Source organism: Bos indicus x Bos taurus, chromosome 24 (genome assembly GCF_003369695.1).
Source record: "Bos indicus x Bos taurus breed Angus x Brahman F1 hybrid chromosome 24, Bos_hybrid_MaternalHap_v2.0, whole genome shotgun sequence".
NCBI classification, from domain to species: Eukaryota; Metazoa; Chordata; class Mammalia; order Artiodactyla; family Bovidae; genus Bos; species Bos indicus x Bos taurus.
The window spans coordinates 41,029,115-41,049,291 of NC_040099.1; the positions used below are offsets into that span (position 1 = coordinate 41,029,115).

The window sequence follows — 20,177 nt, forward strand, 5'->3', positions numbered from 1 at the left end:
AACAGCTTAATTTTTAAATGCTGTCGTACAAGGCCCACAGGCACAGCTTGAAAGATAATCCACACCCCAAAAGTGAAGGGGAGATGGGAAATGTATTTACTGTAAAAGTGTAACAGCAACTGCATCCCTCTCTCCCCATTCAGAAAGCAAAGTGATGTGAAAGTCACTCAGTCGTGTCTGACTCTTTGCAACTCCATGGACAGTAACCCACCAGGCTCCTCTGTCCATGGGATTCTCCAGGCAAGAATACTGTAGTGGGCTGCCACGCCTTCTTCCAGGGCCTCATCCCAATCTAGGGAGTGAACCTGTATCTCCTGCACTGCAGGCAGATTCTTTACCATCTGAGCCACCAGGGAAGACTGCAGTGTGAGAGCTTGGCTTCCACATTTGTCCTAGCCATGAGTTACTCCAGTGCCGAAACATTTCTAGGGGAGGAATGTCAAGAAAGCCTCAGGTTGCCCCCATGACTCAGTACCATCACCCAGCCAGTGGGTTTCCTTCAATTCAGATGTCAAAAAACACCAGCCTCATAAACTGTAAAATAATTGTGAAACAGTGAGTTTCTCTCCGTTGACACTGTCTGAACCAATTCATCTTTATCTTTTCCAAGAAAGAACTGTCTGAAAACTGGCCTCAACCCTGGAAGGGTTCATTACCACTCGAGGAGCCGACACAGAAGTGTGTCCAAACCGTAGGGAAGACGTGGTGGGGACGAGAGAGAGCAGCAGCGGGTGCAGATTTTTTTTATTTGATTTTGTTCTAACAAGATCGTCATATGGCATCTCTCACCAGGGAAATGCAATAATTTGATTCCAAAGAAACTCAGACATGAATCACAATAAAAAAGTAAACAGGCAGAATTGAACAGAAAACGGCACATTGTCAGCGGAGATGGGACGGAGGGTCTCAGGAGACAGACTCAGCGGAGAGGGCAAGTTTGTTTACATTGCTGCCAAAAACGAGCTGGTTATTCTTCCCCCAGAGCACAGATCAGTTGGTGCTAAGCCCTTGGGGAGGAGCCATGGGTCTCCCAGCAGTGGAGAAAGGAGGGGACTGCACTCGGGGAGCATTGGAACCCTGCGCCAGCCGCCTCTGCAGACTCCCAGGCCTTCATCACCTGGAATGAAGGTTCTCCAGCTCTGCCCCTGGCTGGGAAGCACTACCCCAGACATGGGGGCTGCTCCTCCCTACCCTACTGGTATGGAGCGGGGCCCAGCCTCAGGGGTGACCCTGCAGAGTCAGAGAGGGAGTTCCTGTCCCTCTGTTGTCCCCCAAAGGCCTTCTTTGGCCCTCAATTTTTGAACTGAATCCAGGTGTTTTCCACGATCCAAGCAGAAAAACATTAACCTGAAGTGGGAAAAACAGTCGTGTAATTCTGAAAGAATGTATGTTGCTATCATCGTAAAATTAAGATAAAGGAAGGACAACAATTTAAAACTACTCCCACCTAGGGCCTCCTGGAAAGCACAGATGATATTGTTTTATCAGCTGACAACTAATATTGCTCTGGTGCACAAACATTTATTTTCCAATTACTGGATCTGAAATGTATGTGTGTGTGCTCAATCGCTTCAGTCATGTCCAACTATCTGCGACCCCATGGACTGTAGCCTGCCAGGCTCCTCTGTCCAGGGGATTCTCCAAGCAAGAATTCTGGAGTGGGTTGCCATGCTCTCCTCCAGGGGATCTTCCCGACCCAGGGATCAAACCCACGTCTCTTACGTCTCCTGCATTGGCAGGTGGGTTCTTTACCACTAGGGCTACCTGGGAAGCCTTCTGAATTACCTAAGTAATTCATGGAAGCTAATCCTCAGAAAAAAATGTGTGTGTGTACATATGTCTAAATTTATTTAGCAAAGTATTATCCTCACCCCACCGACTTTTCTCCTGTGTGTTTCTCTAGGGCACAAACACAGATGATTAATTTTGTAATTGAACATGGAGACTGGTTTTTTGCTCAGTTTACACTGGGGAATTGGAGACATTATGCCAAAACCTTCAGGCTCAAGTACAACCTATGCGTTTTCCCGAGGAACCTGCATTTTTTTTTTTTTTAATGTGTCTAACACCTTACAGCTCCTTGTAAATCTTTTAAAAATGTATGGATTGTAAATTCTCCCCTCTCATCCTTCCCTGCTTTCTGAGTAAAACAGCTGATTTTTTTTCGGTGTAAGCACAATGTTATATTTGATGCCTTTTTCTGTATTTGACACAGACCCAGTAGTTGTGGCACATGGGTTTAGTTGCTCCGTGGCATGTGGGACCTTCCCGGATCTGGGATCAAACCCATGTCTCCTGCACTGACAGGTGGACTCTTCACCACTGAGTCGCTGGGGAAGCCCAGCATCTTTTTGGAGCTTCCCAGGTAGCCTAGTGGCAAAGGATCTACCTGCCAGTGCAGGAGATGCAGGTTTGATCCCTGGGTTGGGAAGATCCCCTGGAGAAGGAAATGGCAACCCAGTCCAGTATTCTTGCCTGGAAAATCCATGGACAGAGGAGGCTGGTGGGCTACAGTCCATGGGGTTGCAAAAAGTCAGACGTGACTGAGCACACAGGCAACGTATTTGGCAAAGAGTCACAAGCTAAGAAGGAATTGTCATTAAAAAGCCTCACTCGCCCTCTCAAATCTGGGTATCTTTTCTTGCTTTTTTTTAATTTACTTGATTCTCATGTCAAGGAAGCCAGTGAAAACTAAAAAGGGAACACCACTCCCTGAAAACCTACCTCCTCGCCTGGGAGAGTGTCACTCGCTCAGTCGTGTCCGACCCTTTGCGACCCCGTGGACTGTAGCCCTCCAGGCTCCTCTGTCCATGGGATTCTCCAGGCAAGAATACTGCAGTGGGTTGCCATTCCACTTCTAATTCCTGTGGAGAGGCCGTGAGACAGGAAGGCCCTCAGCTGGGAAGACAGGCTGCATCCTCAGGTGGGCGCAGCGGGTCTGGTGAGGAGAGCACCCCGGGCCTGGTCCCTCCCCGTGGGGGACTAGTGGGCACAGTTGCAGGTACCTCTAGAAAAGCTCTAAGAATGGTGCCCAGCGCCCCCTTTGTTGGGTTTTGAAAGCAGAGGCGGGCAGGGGGAATGAGAGGTGCCTTTTGTGTTCTTACCTGGTGGGACTGTTGCCAACGCAGCTAGTCCATGCTTGTGCGCTGTCCAGGGTGGAGGTGCCCCCGCGCTCACCTCCAGCCCACACGCTCTTCAGATGCGATTTTCAGTTCCCGTTTCATATTCTAAGGCACCAGCTGAGCCCATCAATTGCCACAATCAGTGCAGGTTCTTTTCTGTCCCACAGGGTACAAAATAAACAAAACAAAACCATTGAAAGCCAAGGATGGGGAGACGGGGAGCCTTGGCGAGCGCTGCAGATACATTAAGAATCACAACAGCTGCGCCTCCAATGGCTGCCGCAGCCAAGTGAGTTCTGACGTATTTTTTTCCTTTAATTATTATGGGGCTGCTGAGCCAGGTCCATAAGAAGATAAAAACTTGCATCTCAGATTTCGAGGTTGCTTCAAGCTGTTTGGGGCAAGTCGAATGTATGAGTTTGAGAATACTTTCTTAGTAGGTGAAAATTTCAGCATAATTTAAATAAGAGCAGCAGTTGGTTTTTCTTTGAATACTTGGTAGATTGTTTCCCCTAAACTACAAATATAAAAGTGTTGTTGTTTGTCACGGGCTCCATTGTGTCGTATTTGCTTTCAGGACCTCTGATGTGTTAGGTTAATTTTTTTAATCTGCTTCCTCTTGCCCACGCCCCTGATAATAGCATGGAATCAGAAAATGTAGTTTGTTGTTGTGTTAGTTGTTCAGTCATATCTGAGACCCCATGGAGTGTAGCCCGCCAGGCTCCTCTGTCCATGGGATTCTCCAGGCAAGAATGCTTGAGTGGGTTGCCATTTCCTTCTCCAGGGGATCTTCCAAACCGGGAATCAAACCTGGGTCTGCTGCATTGCAAGCATTATTATTTCTTCTGACCCTCCATCCTCTTGCTGATTTCAATTCATGGTGGGAGACAGTTTCCAGTTGGTTTGAAGTAGTTCCCATCAGCTGTCTGGTTTCCACGTTGAAACCGGTGATTAGAATTGTTTTCATCTCCCCTGGGAGGGGGAGAGCACTCTCCCCACTGGTTAACATGCTTTTAGTGTCAAATGCTGTTAGATCTCAGGACCTGGCCCAGCAGGGACATCAGGAGCTGGTGTCCCAACACCTCAAGGGTACCAGGCATCAGCTGGATGCTGTCACCGCCCACTGACCTGGCCCAGTTGCTTCAGCAGAACTGTAGTGCCCCTCACCCACCTCCACTCCCACCTCCCAGGTCCTGCCTGCTTCTCCTCCCACCGTGTCCAACAGTAGCCCATCCTCTGTGAGCCCACTGGCTGCCCCCCACTTCTTGGAATAGTTCCCTAACGAGAGTCTCTTGGCCAGCAAGGAGATGAAGCCAGTCAATCCTAAAGGAAATCAGTCCTGAATATTCATTGGAAGGACTGATGCTGAAGCTGAAGCTCCAGTACTTTGGCCACCTGATGGGAAGAACTGACTCATTGGAAAAAAACCTGATGTTGGGAAAGATTGAAGGCGACAGGAGAAGGGAGCGACAGAGGATGAGATGGTTGGATAGCATCATCAACTCAATGGACATGAGTTTGAGCAACTCCAGGAGACAGTGAATGACAGGGAAGTCTGGCGTGCTGCAGCCCCTGGGGTCTCAAAGAGTCAGACACAACTGAGGGACTGAACAACAACTCATCTCTTGACATTTAATCTCCCTGTTCATATCCACCCTCCACTCTGCAACAAGTTTTCTTTGGGAAACACAGATGTTATCCCATGTGAGACTAAACCACCTGCTCTGGATTCTGTACAGAAATGGGCACCTCCTTAGCAGAGGTGCCCGGTTCGCAGGTCGTGGCCCCAGCGCATGCTCCGGGCTTCTCTGTAACTGCCTGCAGGGGCTACCTGCTGTGCACCTCAGGGTCAGCTCCTCTGAATCCCTGCCCCTCTCATCCCCTCAGCACCTCGCTGTCTCTGAGCCACACTTCACATCTTGGTTTCTGCCTGGAGGGACTCCCGGCTCCCTCTCTACCTGCCAAACCCCTTCAGACCCAGTGCAGATGGTACCTCCTCCTGACATTTTCCCCAACCTCCCAGTCAGAGACACCAGTCTGTCCAGGGTCTCATAGCTTGGCATATGAATAACATAGTGGGCAGTAATAATACAGTGGGCAGGGTATTAACAAAATAGGGTAAGCTGTATATTAATTGATTATCCAATAGATACTTAAGAAACACTGATGGAAACAGTGAGAGGCTATTTTGCGGGGCTCCAAAATCACTGCAGATGGTGACTGCAGCCATGAAATTAAAAGATGCTTGCTCCTTGGAAGAAAAGCTATGACCAACCTAGACAGCATATTAAAAAGCAGAGACATTACTTTACTAACAAAGGTACGTCTGGTCAATGCTATGGTTTTTCCAGTAGTCATGTATGGATGTGAGAGTTGCACTATAAAGAAAGCTGAGTGCCAAAGAATTGATGCTTTTGAACTGTGGTGTTGGAGAAGACTCTTGAGAGTCCCTTGGACTGCAAGGAGATCCGACCAGTCCATCCTAAAGGAAATCAGTCCTGAATATTCATTGGAAGGACTGATGCTGAAGCTGAAACTCCAATACTTTGGCTACCTGATTCAAAGAAATGACTCATTGGAAAAGACCCTGATGCTGGGAAAGATTGGAGGCGGGAGGAAAAGGGGACAACAGAGGATAAGATGGTTGGATGGCATCACCAACTCAATGCACATGAGTTTGAGTAGGCTCTGGGAGTTGGTGATGGACAGAGAAGCCTGGCGTGCTGTAGTCCATGGGGTTGCAAAGAGTCGGACACGGCTGAGCAACTGAACTAAACTGATAAATATGTTCCTTTACATTTGTTGAATTGATTTCTGTGTATTTCAACACATACACTCCTAGAAGGGAAAATGAAATTACAGATGGATGGAACTATTAAAAATACATGCTCAGAATGGTACACATCATCACGTAGAATCCAGCAGGTTTAGCAACATTCAACCAGAAAAAAACTCTGCTGGATAACTTGAACCTTATCAATACCGATGGCTTTAAAATGGGAAGGTGAATGGCATGGTTCCATCTGATGGTTTTACTCACTGTATGCCAACCACATATTTTAAAAGTGAGAGTATTTTATTCTATATATGCTTTCGTGCTTTTTTGGTCCTTAATAGAAACAATGTAGAATTATCTAGTGACTTCAGTACATTTCAAAACATTACTATTGCAGGAGAGAAACTGTGTATTATCATAGACTGTATATATCACAGATTCAGAGTTCAGAAAGGTAATTTGTGTTACCATGGGCTTATGAAGGCTTCCAGGGGTGGACTTTTCATGAAATTTCCCATGGTTCCTAGAATGTCAATGAAGATGTTGATGGCGCCTACCTTGGTCTAACACCTTATGTAAACTCGCTCTACAAAGACACACACACAGGTAAACAGGGAGAAAGGTGTATCTTTCTAATCACAATGCTGTTGTCATTATCACACCCATTTTAGAGATGAGGGAGTGACTCAGAATTAAGTCTCTTGCCCAAGATCGTCCCGCTCTGGAGTAGGGGGATTTCCCCCAGACTCTGTTGGCTCCCTGCTGTTTCCCCTGCACCGCCAGCTTCCTCCTGCAAAATTCAGCCCTACAGAAGGCAACCTTGTGTTTTATTGATTAGATTTGTGATTTCATGGCAGGAGCGTTGTCCTCCTCTGAGCAGTTCTTTGTGCTTTGAAGTGCTCTGTCCTTTGGCAGAGGATCCAACCAGCCCCGGGGGCCCTGCTGACAGCGCCAGCTCTGGTTCATTTCAGAATCTCCGCATCAGCAGATGCTGCCTGTTAACCTCTCTCAGTGTCTCCACTCTGAGAGCACGGTCACTCTGACATCTCTCCTCTCCTGCTCTAGCTTTTCCTTGTAATGAAATGCACAGAAATTATCCTGCACAATATCAGCCACCTGGCTCATCAGAGACCCACCAGGACCAGGTGTAAGTTCACATCGAGCTGCCACTCTTGAGAGGCTTGGACCCCATACCCTGCCTCCCTGGATTGTTGCATGACCGCCAACCAGCCCAGGAGAGGGAGGGAGAAGAGGAAGTGTAGACGCGAGCTGTGCATAATTTTCTCAGAGATCCTCTGATAAGGTTCTGGAAATGGTGTACTCTTTTTCCAATGAGGTTATACAATACAGCAATGACCACCTTGTGAACTGGATCTCTGACTGCCAGGCAGAACCAAGATAATGCCTCTCATCTTTGACTAAATGCTGCGAAAAATAATGAGTTGAAAAGACAATTACTTTTTTTCACAGTAGTTCTGGGAAATTCAAAGGACAGTGGATTGGCAATGAGGAAACTGGGTCCCACGTCTTCAACCTTGCATGTCACTAAAGAGTACTTGGGAGACCCTGACCTGGGCCCTTGAGTGAATCATCTTCACTGAAGCAACTGGATCGGTTCTGAAGACCACGTGTTCTCTAGAGTCTCTGTAGACCACGTGGTCACTAGAGTCTCTGTAGCATTAGGCGAGCTGTTGCCTTGGTGATGCTGGCCTCCCAGCTTGGTAGATGTACCTCCATGAACGGGATGTGTTTGGTTGATGTATCTCCATTGCCATGGATGGGATGGCCTCTAAGGGCCGCCCTGACCAGCTGGCACTGGTGTGTAGAGGACCATCACCTGGGACCCACGGGCACTTCTCTGGCCCCTCTTTCCAGTTTTGAGTTTATTCAGCATTTCTCAATGAGGGCATTTCTATCCTGGTGTGCCCTTCCTTGCTTTTCCTCCTCTCCCCATCTCCTACTCCCACTGCCAGCCCCCACCCCATCTCCAAAACCCTGGGAATGCCAGCTGGAGAGGATGCGATAGTGATGTCAGACATTTCTGTATCAAGTTCTCACCACGCCTGTAGAATGTCTATGATCAGAGTTCCATTCCATCTCTAACTCCCACTGTCCCCTGAGTAATAAATATATGAATTAGATGTTTGGAATTAATTTATTTCACACTTTATGTAATGTAAATCCACATTATTGTTACATGTATTATTCAGACCAAAATAATATTGAATCAGAGGCTGTGGGTTTTTTGACCTGTCCTGCCTCTGAAAACAGAGAACCTGCTGACTTTTCTAACTTCTTCTGTTGCATCTTCTGAACAAAGTTTTATGTCCACGATGGCCTTCACCTATTATTCAGCATCTTAGAAAATTTTTCAACACCTCTTCACTCCCTTTATCTTGTATTGTTGCCCTTTAGGGGCACGCGGAAAACCTTTTATCTGTTTACTTCAGGGAAATTATACAAGAGATACTGAATAATTCTAATGCATTCAGTGTTAATTGAAATGTACAGCATATGTTTTTATATATATTGTATTTATGCTCTTTAAGTAATTATGCATTTGTGTTCCTTGCCAATTTTATGGCCAAAATATTTCACTTGGCTGATTACTAAGTGTATTTTAAGCTTACTTCTTGAAACATGAAGAGAATATACTATAAATCCAATTAACATAATTTATCTGCCTAAAGAGAATGCTTTCTTTTATTTTTTCTCTATTTTAATGATGAAAAACACTTGTAGGGAGGCAGAGTCACAAAACACGCTTTTATAGGTTTCTGAGTCCCAGTTTTATCATTGTTTTCCTCTAAAAACAACACATAATTTTTGAAAGAAATTTGGAAATTTTAAGAAAAGTGTAAAGAGAAAAAGGCAATAAAAGCCACCCATAAACCTACTCTCAGTTTTCAGTAGCTTTCCATCCAATATGTTAATGCACTAGAATCTTTATATAAATAGTGTCATATCTTGTCTTTGCTGTGAACACTGCTATGGATAATTCTTTGGATTTACCTCCACTATTTTTTACAGATAGACTTCAAGAGGTGGAATTAATAGTTCAAAGTATATAAAATGCTTATGATTCTTTATGCATATTGAAAACCTGGTTTCCAGAAACACTGAACCAATTCACACTCGTAAACAGTCTCCAGGAGAATGTTAACCTCAACACATCAGCTCTCAAATAAGTTTTAGTCTTCTTTTTTAAAATCATCTTTGCCAGTTTGATAGGTGGAAAAAGAATATTTCATTCTTGTTCCATTTGAAGGTGGAGATGTCTTATATGTTCACCAATCGGGTGAAAATGTTCTTTTGTCAACCGTTCATACACTGTGCCTCCATTTTTTTACTTGAGTGTTAATATCTACTACTAACCTGTACAACCTGTTCTGTGGTTGCCTTGTTATTCTCAAGAATGGATTGGTCATCCTTAAGCCTTGTGTTCCATCATTTTAGGGTCACCTTGTCCATGAAAAATGTAGACATTTTATACAGTCAGCTTCCTGAAAAGCTCTGTGTAATGTTGTTTGGAACTGAATATATAAAAGCTTGAGGAAACTGACTTCTTGGCAATATTGGATCTTCATCTCTCAAGATGGTTTATGCCTTGATGTATTTGGGTCTTCTTTTATATTTTTCAGCAGAGTTTCAAAATGTTCTTCATAAAATCTCATACATCTTTTATTTATGTGTCCTTTTTTGTTTTGGTAGTTTTGTTTTTTATTTGCAAGTAGATAATAGTATGTGTATAAATATATAGAGATGTGGGTATGTAAGTATATGTGTGTATAATATGTCCACACACAAGCACACACACACATGCTATGCCCTTTGTATATTGCTCCTTTGTCCAGAAACATTTCTCATCAATGTTGATTTCAATCATTTCTCTGTAGATTACTCTGGAGTTTTTCATGGAGAAACCAGGTCAACTTTCATTATTGACACTTTTCTTTATTCTTCATCCTTATATGTTTTATTTATTGTTTTCTTATTTATAAAGCTGACTGAAATCTCCAACACAACATTGTGAATGAAACTTAGGTTGGCAGGCATTCTTGCCTTGGTCCTGATTTTCAGAGAAAAGGCTTTTAATGATTAACAACTAGTTACAATTAGTTTGAGGGTATTCCCTTCCATTTCTGATTTATTAAAACTGTTTATTCCATTGGATAAATATTGAATTTGATAGAATGCTTTTTTAGCATTTATTGTTATATGAAATGATTATTTTATTCCTCTTTTTTAGTATGTTAGCGTGGCAGGTTAATTAATATAATTAACATTCTAATATTGAACCAACCCCTCTTTCTTAGAATAACCCTAATTAGTCATGGTATGTTTTAAATATTGCTGAAAACTGTTAACTAATGATTTTTGCATCTATGTCCATGAGTGACTAGTCTCTTAATGATCCTTCTTATATTTCTATTTTCCCATGTTAAGAATGAGCAACGTATCTGCTTTTTAAATGAATTATGTAGCATTCTGTGTTCTTTCTATTCTCTTCAAAGAGTTCATGTAAGTTTCAGATTATCCTTAGAAGTCACCTATACAAGACTGGCCAGGCCTGGCATTTTCCTCCTGGTAAAATTTTCAGTTACTATTTTTTCAATAGTTATAATACTATTCTGGATTTGTAGTTTTTCTTAAGTTAATTTTATAGTAACTATCTTTCATAAGAATTGTGGATTTTGTCTAATTCTTTTGCTCAGGGTTACACGTTTGTTTATATTTTCTTATTGTTAACTTATCTGTACTTGTGTTCCTTTTTTCCTTTATCATCATTAATAGTATTTATTTGTGCCTTTTCTCTTTCTTCTTTCTTAACTTTACTTGCCAGAATTTTGTTGGTTTTATTAGTTTTTTCAAAGAAATAACCTCTGGCCTTATTGATGCTTCATATTGCATTTTTTTAACTTCTGCTATTCCTGATCTTTACTCATTTCCTTCTACTTTTTTTTGAGTTTATGCTGTTCTTATTTTCAAACAGAACGCTGAATACATTAATTTTCAGTCTTTTCTATGAAAAGCATTTAGTTAAAACTATTCATTTGCCCCCTATGTAACAGTCAAGTATCATTATCATTAATTAAGTATTTTAAAATTTTTATCACAATTACTTCTTTGACCCATGCATTATGTAGAGCATATGAGTGCTTGAATGTGTGTGCTTTAGTGCTCAGGGCATGTGAGATTTTGGGGTTGTCTTTTTATTAATGATTTCTAACTTAAATGTATGATGGTTAGAGAAGATTCATTGGGATTTGTGGACATTATTTAGAGGAATCTGTGGACGTTAAACTTCCTTGTAGTCAATTTTTAAAATATTTTATGTATTCTTAACAACCTTCTTGAGTGCCAAGATCTGTATATTTTTTAGATCAACTTTTTAAAAAATTTGCTGTTCAAATTTTCTGTATACATGCTAGCTTTTTGTCTGTTTAATCTGTTACTGAAAAAGGTTCAGGTCAGTTCAGTCACTCAGTTGTGTCCGACTCTTTGCGACCCCATGGATTACAGAACACCAGGCTTCCCTGTCCATCACCAACTTCCGGAGCTTGCTCAAACTCATGTCCATTGAATCAGTGATGCCATCCAACCAACTCATCTGTTGTCCCCTTCTCCTCCTGCCTTCAATCTTTCCCAGCATCAGGATCTTTTCCAGTGAGTCATTTCTTCACATCAGGTGGCCAAAGAATTGGAGCTTCAGCTTCAGCATCAGTCCTTCCAATGAATACTCAGGACTGATTTCCTTTGCAATTGACTGGTTTGATCTCCTTGCAGTCCAGGGACTCTCAAGAGTCTTCTCAACACCACAGTTTAAAAGCATCAGTTCTTTGGCATTCAACTTTCTTTATGATCCAACTCTCACATCCATACATGATAACTGGAAAACCATAGCTTTGACTAGACAGACCTTTGCAGCAAAGTAATGTCTCTACTTTTTAATATGCTGTCTAGGTTGGTGATAGCTTTTCTTCCAAGGAGCAAGTGTCTTTTAATTTCATGGCTGCAGTCACCAACTGCACTGATTTTGGAGCCCCCCCAAAAAAAGTCTGTCACTGTTTCCATTGTTTCCCCATCTATTTGCCTTGAAGTGATGGGACCAGATGCTGTGATCTTAGTTTTTTGAATTTTGAGTTTTAAACCAGCTTTTTCACTCTCCCCTTTCACTTTCATCATGAGACTCTTTAGTTCCTCTTTGCTTTCTGCCATAAGGGTGCTCTCATCTGCATATCTGAGGTTATTGGTATTTCTTCCAGCAGTCTTGATTCCAGGTTGTGCTTCCTCCAGCCCAGCATTTCTCATGATGTACTCTGCAGAGAAGTTAAATAAGTTGGGTGCCAATATACAGTCTTGACGTACTCCTTTCCTAATTTTGAACCGGTCTGTTGTTCCATGTCCGATTCTTGAAGCAACAGTTGTTGCTTCTTGACCTGCATACAGATTTCTCAGGAGGCAGGTAAGGTGGTCTGGTATTCCCATCTCTTGAAGAATTTTCCACAGTTTGTTGTAATCCACACAGTCAAAGACTTTGGCGTAGTCAATAGAAAGCGGGTAAGAAGAAGTCATATATTTTGAATCTAAGTTATTAGGTAAATATAAGTTTATAATTATCTCCCCCACGTGAATTGACCATTTCCTCATTAGGCAGTAATATCATTATTGTTCATTTATTTTGTCTAATTTCAATATAACTATGCCAGTTACTTTCTAATTAGTATTTTCCTAGATATATATTTTCAATCTTTATATTTTAATTGTGTCTGTTATAAATAGCGTATTGTCATTTTTCAGTCACTAAGTTGTATCTGACTCTTTCTAACCCTTTGCAAAAATAGCATGTAGCTGGATTTTATTATTTCAATTTTTACTTTTAAAAGTCTTACAGCTTTTACCTTTAAAATCTACTAATTTGCCACTTGATATATTTTGAATTTGTTGCAGTTATTTATTTGAATTCATTTCTGTCTTGTTACTTGTTCCATCTTTTTATGCTTCTTCCCCACTTTTTACTGCCTACTTTTAATTAGTTGAATTTTTGTCTCATATTTTCCCACCTACTAATTTGGAAATTACACACTTTTTTCTTTTACTAGTCACTATAGAAATGTTAGCTTGTATGTTTTAAAATCTAGAATTGTTTAACCTCCTCTCAGATATCTTTTTTCCCCTCTAAATATCTCATGATAAGGAGAACCCTTGAAAACAAAGATTTCCTGGGATTTGTAGCACCTACAAAGTAGCATTTCTTTAATTTGCTCCTTCATGAATTCAGCAGATGTCTGCCAAGGACCCTCAAAAGTAGACCCTAGGATTAAAAAGATGAATAGATATTGGTGTGTATCCTGCAGACCATCTTTTTGTTTTCTTCTCCAGGAGTAATTAGACATCTACCCATGACCACATGGCCACCCACTCCAGTACTCTTGCCTGGAAAATCCCATGGGCAGAGGAGCCTGGTAGGCTGCAGTCCATGGGGTCACTAAGAGTTGGACACGACTGAGCGACTTCACTTTCACTTTTCACTTTCATGCATTGGAGAAGGAAATGGCAACCCACTCCAGGGTTCTTGCCTGGAGAATCCCAGGGACGGGGGAGCCTGGTGGGCTGCCGTCTATGGGATCACATAGAGTTGGACACGACTGAAGCGACTTAGCAGCAGCAGCATGACCATATATCTTTCTTGATCCTGAAACCATATTTTCAACCTGGTCATCATGTAGTTCCAGCAGCTGCAGGGTTGCAGGCTCATGACCATGATGGCCATGCTTCCTGTACCACGGGGCCCCATCCCCCTTTGCTGTCGATTACTGATGGTGGTCATCATGCTCAGTCACCATCTTCCTGTTACCCGAGATGCTTTCTGCTGTAGCACTTGCGTCTCTCCTCTCTGACTGCAGACCCCTATTTCTGCTCAGTGCCTTTGCGCACAGGACGGACGTGTCGATGGGCTGAGCTTCCCTATCGAATTTCCCTTTAGTACATGGATCTCCCTAGTCTTCATCGTTCACATTAGCTCTGATGTTCTTCTGAATTGTGGTGATCCTGAAAAATGGGATTATACATTCCACTCCCTAGGCCCTGTCACCTCTTCTTTCCTGCTTTCTTGGACTCATCTGTCTTCCTCTCTCTCATCTCTGCCCTCAGCCTGGACCTCAGCCAAGCCCACTTGTCTCTCACCGCAGATTCATTTCTTCCTCTCTTCCTTCCACTTCTGGGTCTTCATGCTGTGTCTAAAAGCTCTAAATATTTTTGGTGTTTTCTTCTTTTTTTAATTGACTTTATTGAAGTATAGTTGATTTATAATGTTGTATTAATTTCTGCTGTACAGCAAACTGACTCAGATATATATACACACATATATATTTATTTTGTTGGTTTTTTAAATTTTTTATTTTTTTTATTTTATTTTTTAACTTTACAATATTGTATTGGTTTTGCCGTATATCAAAATGAATCCGCCACAGGTATACACATGTTCCCCATCCTGAACCCTCCTCCCTCCTCCCTCCCCGTACCATCCCTCTGGGTCGTCCCAGTGCACCAGCCCCAAGCATCCAGTATCATGCATCGAACCTGGACTGGCGACTCATTTCATATATGATATTATACATGTTGCAATGCCATTTTTTTAATATTCTTTTCCATTATGGTTTATCATAGGATATTGAATAGAGTTTCCTGTGCTATACAGTAAGACCTTGTTGTTTATCCATCTTGTATATAATAGTTTGTGTCTGCTAACCCCAACCTCCCACTCTCCTCCTGTCCCATCTCCTCTCCCCCTTGGCAACCACATGTTCTTTATATCTGACTCTGTTTTGTAGATAAGTTCCTTTATGCCATATTTTGGATCTCACATAGAAGTGACTGCCTATGGCATTTGTCTCTCTCTTTCTGCCTTGGCTGAGTAGGCCAATCTCTAGGTCCACCCATGTTGCTGCAAATGGCTTAATTTCTTTCTTTCTTTTATGGCTGAGCAGTATTCCATTGTATATATGTACAGACCATATCTTCTTTATCCATTCATCTGTTGATGAACATTTAGGTTGTAAAAGCTCTAGTTTTTAAGCGAGATTGTCCTGAAAATATCTAATCAGTTGTCAGAGGTTGAGGGGATCAGCAGGTATGCTGGTAACAGCTGGTCTAGGATTGGTCTTTTTATAAGTTATATGTGTAGGTCAAGGCTGCCTGCATTTAGAAATAATCCAGCCTGTACTATAACTGGTGAGCAGGAAGGAGAAGAAAATGGAGCTGGATAAGCAATTTAAAACTGACAGAAAAGTGCTTTGCTCAGTAACCCCTTGGAGTTTGCCTATTTTCCCCTGCCCTTAGTTAATTCTTTTTTTTTTAATATTTTGAACTTTATTTTTTTATCTTTTTTTATTTAAATTTATTTATTTTAATTAGTCTAATTACTTTACAATATTGTATTGGTTTTGCCATACATCAACATGAATCCGCCACGGATGTACACGTGTTCCCAATCCTGAACCCCCCTCCCACCTCCCTCCCCATACCATCCCTCTGGGTCATTCCAGTGCACCAGCCCCAAGCATCCTGTATCCTGCATCGAACCTGGACTGGCGATTCGTTTCACATATGATATTATACATGTTTCAGTGCCATTCTCCCAAATCATCCCCCCACTCCCTCTCCAACAGAGTCCAAAAGACTGTTCTATACATCTGTGTCTCTTTTGCTGTCTCGCATACAGAGTTATCGTTACCATCTTTCTAAATTCCATATATATGCGTTAGTATACTGTATTGGTGTTTTTCTTTCTGGCTTACTTCACTCTGTGTAATAGCCTCCGGTTTCATCCACCTCATTAGAACTGATTCAAATGTATTCTTTTTAATGGCTGAGTAATACTCCATTGGGTATATGTACCATAGCTTTCTTATCCATTCATCTGCTGATGGACATCTAGGTTGCTTCCATGTCCTGGCTATTATAGACAGTGCTGCAATGAACATTGGGGTACACGTGTCTCTTTCAATTCTGGTTTTCTCAGTGTGTATGCCCAGCAGTGGGATTGCTGGGTCATACGGCAGTTCTATTTCCAGTTTTTTAAGGAATCTCCACACTGTTCTCCATAGTGGCTGTACTAGTTTGCATTCCCACCAACAGTGTGAGAGGGTTCCCTTTTCTCCACATCCTCTCCAGCATTTATTGCTTGTAGACTTTTGGATCGCAGCCATTCTGACTGGCGTGAAATGGTACCTCATTGTGGTTTTGATTTGCATTTCTCTGGTAATGAGTGATGTTGAGCATCTTTTCATGTATTTGTTAGCCATATGTATGTCTTCTTTGGAGAAATGTCTATTTAGTTCTTTGGCCCATTTTTTGATTGGGTCGTTTATTTTTCTGGAATTGAGCTGCAGGAGTTACTTGTATATTTTTGAGGTTAGTTGTTTGTCAGTTGCTTCATTTGCTATTATTTTCTCCCATTCAGAAGGCTGTCTTTTCACCTCGCTTATAGTTTCTTTTGTTGTGCAGAAGCTTTTAATTTTAATTAGATCCAATTAAAATGAAAAGCTTCTGCCCTTAGTTAATTCTGACCATCACTGGGGTGCCCACTAACTGGAGCGTCTTTTGGTGCTGACAGATGGAGCTAGTGGATGGAGGTGGTTGTTTGAGCTGGTGGGTGGAACTGGAGCTGGTGGGTGGAGCCAGGGGGTGGAGCTGGTTGGCGTCGCTCATTGTCGTGCTACTCCATGCCTGGTTCAGTTCGGTTCAATTCAGTCACTCAGTCATGCCCGACTCTTTGCGACCCCGTGAATCACAGCACGCCAGGCCTCCCTGTCCATCACCAACTCCCGGAGTTCACTCAGACTCACGTCCATTGATTCAGTGATAACATCCAGCCATCTCATCCTCTGTCGTCACCTTCTCCTCCTGTCCCCAATCCCTCCCAGCATCAGAGTCTTTTCCAATGAGTCAACTCTTCACATGAGGTGGCCAAAGTACTGGAGTTTCAGCTCTAGCATCATTCCTTCCAAAGAAATCCCAGGGCTGATCTCCTTCAGAATGGACTGGTTGGATCTCCTCGTAGTCCAAGGGACTCTCAAGAGTCTTCAACACCACAGTTCAAAAGCATCAATTCTTCGGTGCTCAGCCTTCTTCACAGTCCAACTCTCACATCCATACATGACCATAGGAAAAACCATAGCCTTGACTAGACGGACCTTTGTTGGCAAAGTAATGTCTCTGCTTTTCAATATGCTGTCTAGGTCGGTCATAACTTTTCTTCCAAGGAGTAAGCATCTTTTAATTTCATGGCTGCAGTCACCATGCCTGGTTGGTGGGGAGTAAATCTTTCATATAGACTTTAGTGGTTTATGCTTTGTTTAGGCTCTAGATGTCCAATTGTCTCATCCAGCTGTTTTTTATGACTTGGCACAGATCTCATTAACACCACTGACCCCTTAACCGTTTTAAAGGGCATAGGGTGGGTTGCATAACACGGCATTTGATCTCTTTCACACTAAATAAAATTTTTAATTTATGAGTTTGAGTCCTAGTCATGATTACTGCCTTGGTCAGGTAACTTTAATACTTTTTTTATTTTTAAAAAAGGCCAACAGTTGACATCAGTGTTCCCATAAAATAAGTGATTCTTTATAATTGCCTTTCCAAAGCTTTTCCCATGCGACTCTCCCCAAAATTGTCTGAATAGTGGTTGTCACAATTCCTGTGAACTAGCACTTAATGTCAGATAATTTAATCAGTGCTTGAACTGGGCTGGCGTTACTCTTAGAAGACCATTTTTCAGAATGACATCCCTCTGAGCATTTGTTCTATAATTAGACCCAGAAACCCTTTTGCCTACAAGGACCTTCAGAAGTATTTGTAGACATTCAGAGCCTTCAGGGAGAGCCAGGGCACCACCGTAAGTGCCTGAGCACCGTTCTGGGCAAAATTAGAAAACGTTGAGCAAGGATGGGTAAGAGTTGGAGTTCTCTGTCCTTAGGAAACCGTTCCTGCAGCGTCAGCGTCAAGGCAGAGCTCATTGGGATTTTGATTGACATCAGACACTGCTCCACCATCACATGTTGAAGGACCACTAGCAGGGTCTCCCGTAATTTGTGGGACATGTGTGATTCTCCTTCAGTCCAAAATCATTGTGGAAAATGTGTTTCTTCTGCAGCCTTCAGTGGTATGTTCTGTGGGAAGGTGATGCTTCAGAAACTGGGACTTGGGACTCCCCTGGTGGTCCAGTGGTTAAGACTCTGCACTCTCTATGCAGGGGGCCCAGGTTGGATCACTGGTCAGGGAACTAGACCGCACATGCCGTCGCCAAGAGTTCACATGCCGCAACTAACGATCCTGCGTGCCGCAACTAAGAACTGCACAGCCAAATCAATCAATAAAATATTTTTTTTAATTAGGACTAGACTTTAATGTTGTGATTAAATTGATAGTAAAAATTACAGCATCTTCTTTCAGATATGTCCCTTGGCTTTATGAGGAGGCTAATAAAGAAAAAGGAAAGACTTTAATGCCTCCCAGAGATGCTCTTGTGTTTAGACCTTTGCAGGAAAGCAAAGAGAATAACAGGTGAGTAAAGGAAATGCTGGCCATTCGGGTGAGACATAAGTGAGGGCAAGAAGTCTGAACATCTCAGGACACTTAAGCAAGGCCCATGTTACATCTGTTCGGGCCTGTGTCGTCTCGCTGTCTCTCAGTCACCTTTGCTGTGCTGGTTACTAAATACAAGACACACCCTTTTTAAATTTTTATCATATCAGATTATAGTTGATTAACAATGTTGTGTTGGTTTAGGGTGTACAGCAAAATGACTCAGGTATAAATATACAAGCTTCTTTTCCCATTTAGGTTATTACAGAATATTGAGCAGAGTTCCCTGTGCTGTACAATGATAGGCCCTTGTTGGTTATCTATTTTAAATATAGTAGTGAAGACACCCATATTTTTAAAGAAAATTTTCCAGGTGTCCTGTGTGTGCTGCTGACAGAGGATGCCCTCTGTGATGGGTGCCCCTTATAGGGTGCCTCTCAAAGCCTCCAGCCCCTCCTTTAGAAGAAGGGATGTGTGTCTCACCACAGGACTGTTGTGGAAACAATATTCTGTGTGTGCATCCATGTTATGCATAATATGCAAGTAGATCTTTCTGCTGTGACCTGGAACTGAGCCCCTACATTCTTGAGTCACTGCCAGAGCTTTGAGCCACCATTTCTGATGGAATCAGTTACTTGACCACCATCAGGCTTGGCTTTCCTAAGTCACATTGAAATAGCACTCACTTCCCTCTGCCAGGAAACCCCCAGCGTCTAAAGCCCAGGGTGGTTGGGCTGCCACCAGCAAGCTTCAGCTCAGCTCTCCTTGTAGCCTTTCTCTCTGTGATAAAAACCTCTCGCTCTATCAGACCATCTCCTCTTCCCTCATTCCCACGCCGCTGTCTGTGTTGCTGGTGTCATTCACCTGTGCTCTGAGTCCAGTCCCGTCTCCCTGAGGCCTCCCTGCCCGCCCACCCACCCACCCACCGAGTGCTCCCTGATTTCTCCAGACCTTAACAGCACATGAGAGTCCATGCAACATGACTCAGTGTCTCTTTGTACATCCCTTTTACTCTTTGCTGTCTGTCTCATGACTGTGACCCTCCAGGGACGAGGCCACTGGCTCTTTGGTGTGGTCTCTGCACTGTTCGGCACTGGACTTAGACCCCAGGAGGCAGGCTGGTTGGCTGGGACAAGGAACCCTTTACAGGACTTTCTTTTGGTGTGTCAACACAGGCCAGTGGTGCCCAAGTTCGACAACCAATCATTATAATTTCATGGTTTTGAAAATCATGAGAAGCAGGTAGTGGGCATCGTCATGGTGGTGGTTAGAGTAATCAACCTTTTATCATAATAGCAGCTGACATTGGTTGGGCATCAGCCATGGGCTGCCCTGGTCTAAGCTCTTCCACATACTATCTCATTTAAAGCTCACCACACCCTCCCACTCTGGACAAGAGGAAACTGAGGCTTAGAGAGGTCCATCTTTTACACATGTCACAAAGTCCACGTGGGGAGCTGGATTTGAACCTGGACAGCCACACCTTTTAGGTACAGTCAGGGTCAGAATCTCCCTCCCACCATGCTTTAGCCCTTAAGACATGAAGAGGTGGAGATCAGACAGTTGGGATAGGGATCCTATATATGTCAGGTACCCAGAAAGCTTGGTAACTTGCTACTAATTGGGACAAATGTCAGGTCAGCATTTCCTAAAGCATAAAGAAATGATGCTTTCGAACTGTGGTGTTC

At 42.8% G+C, this 20,177-nt stretch overlaps 1 protein-coding gene across 11 annotated transcripts in view; it reads left to right on the forward strand.

The window, feature by feature from the left end:
- The window catches only part of PTPRM (protein tyrosine phosphatase, receptor type M), a 666,940-nt gene that overhangs the window by 540,879 nt on the left and 105,884 nt on the right, over positions 1–20,177 (forward strand). The window lies entirely within an intron of this gene.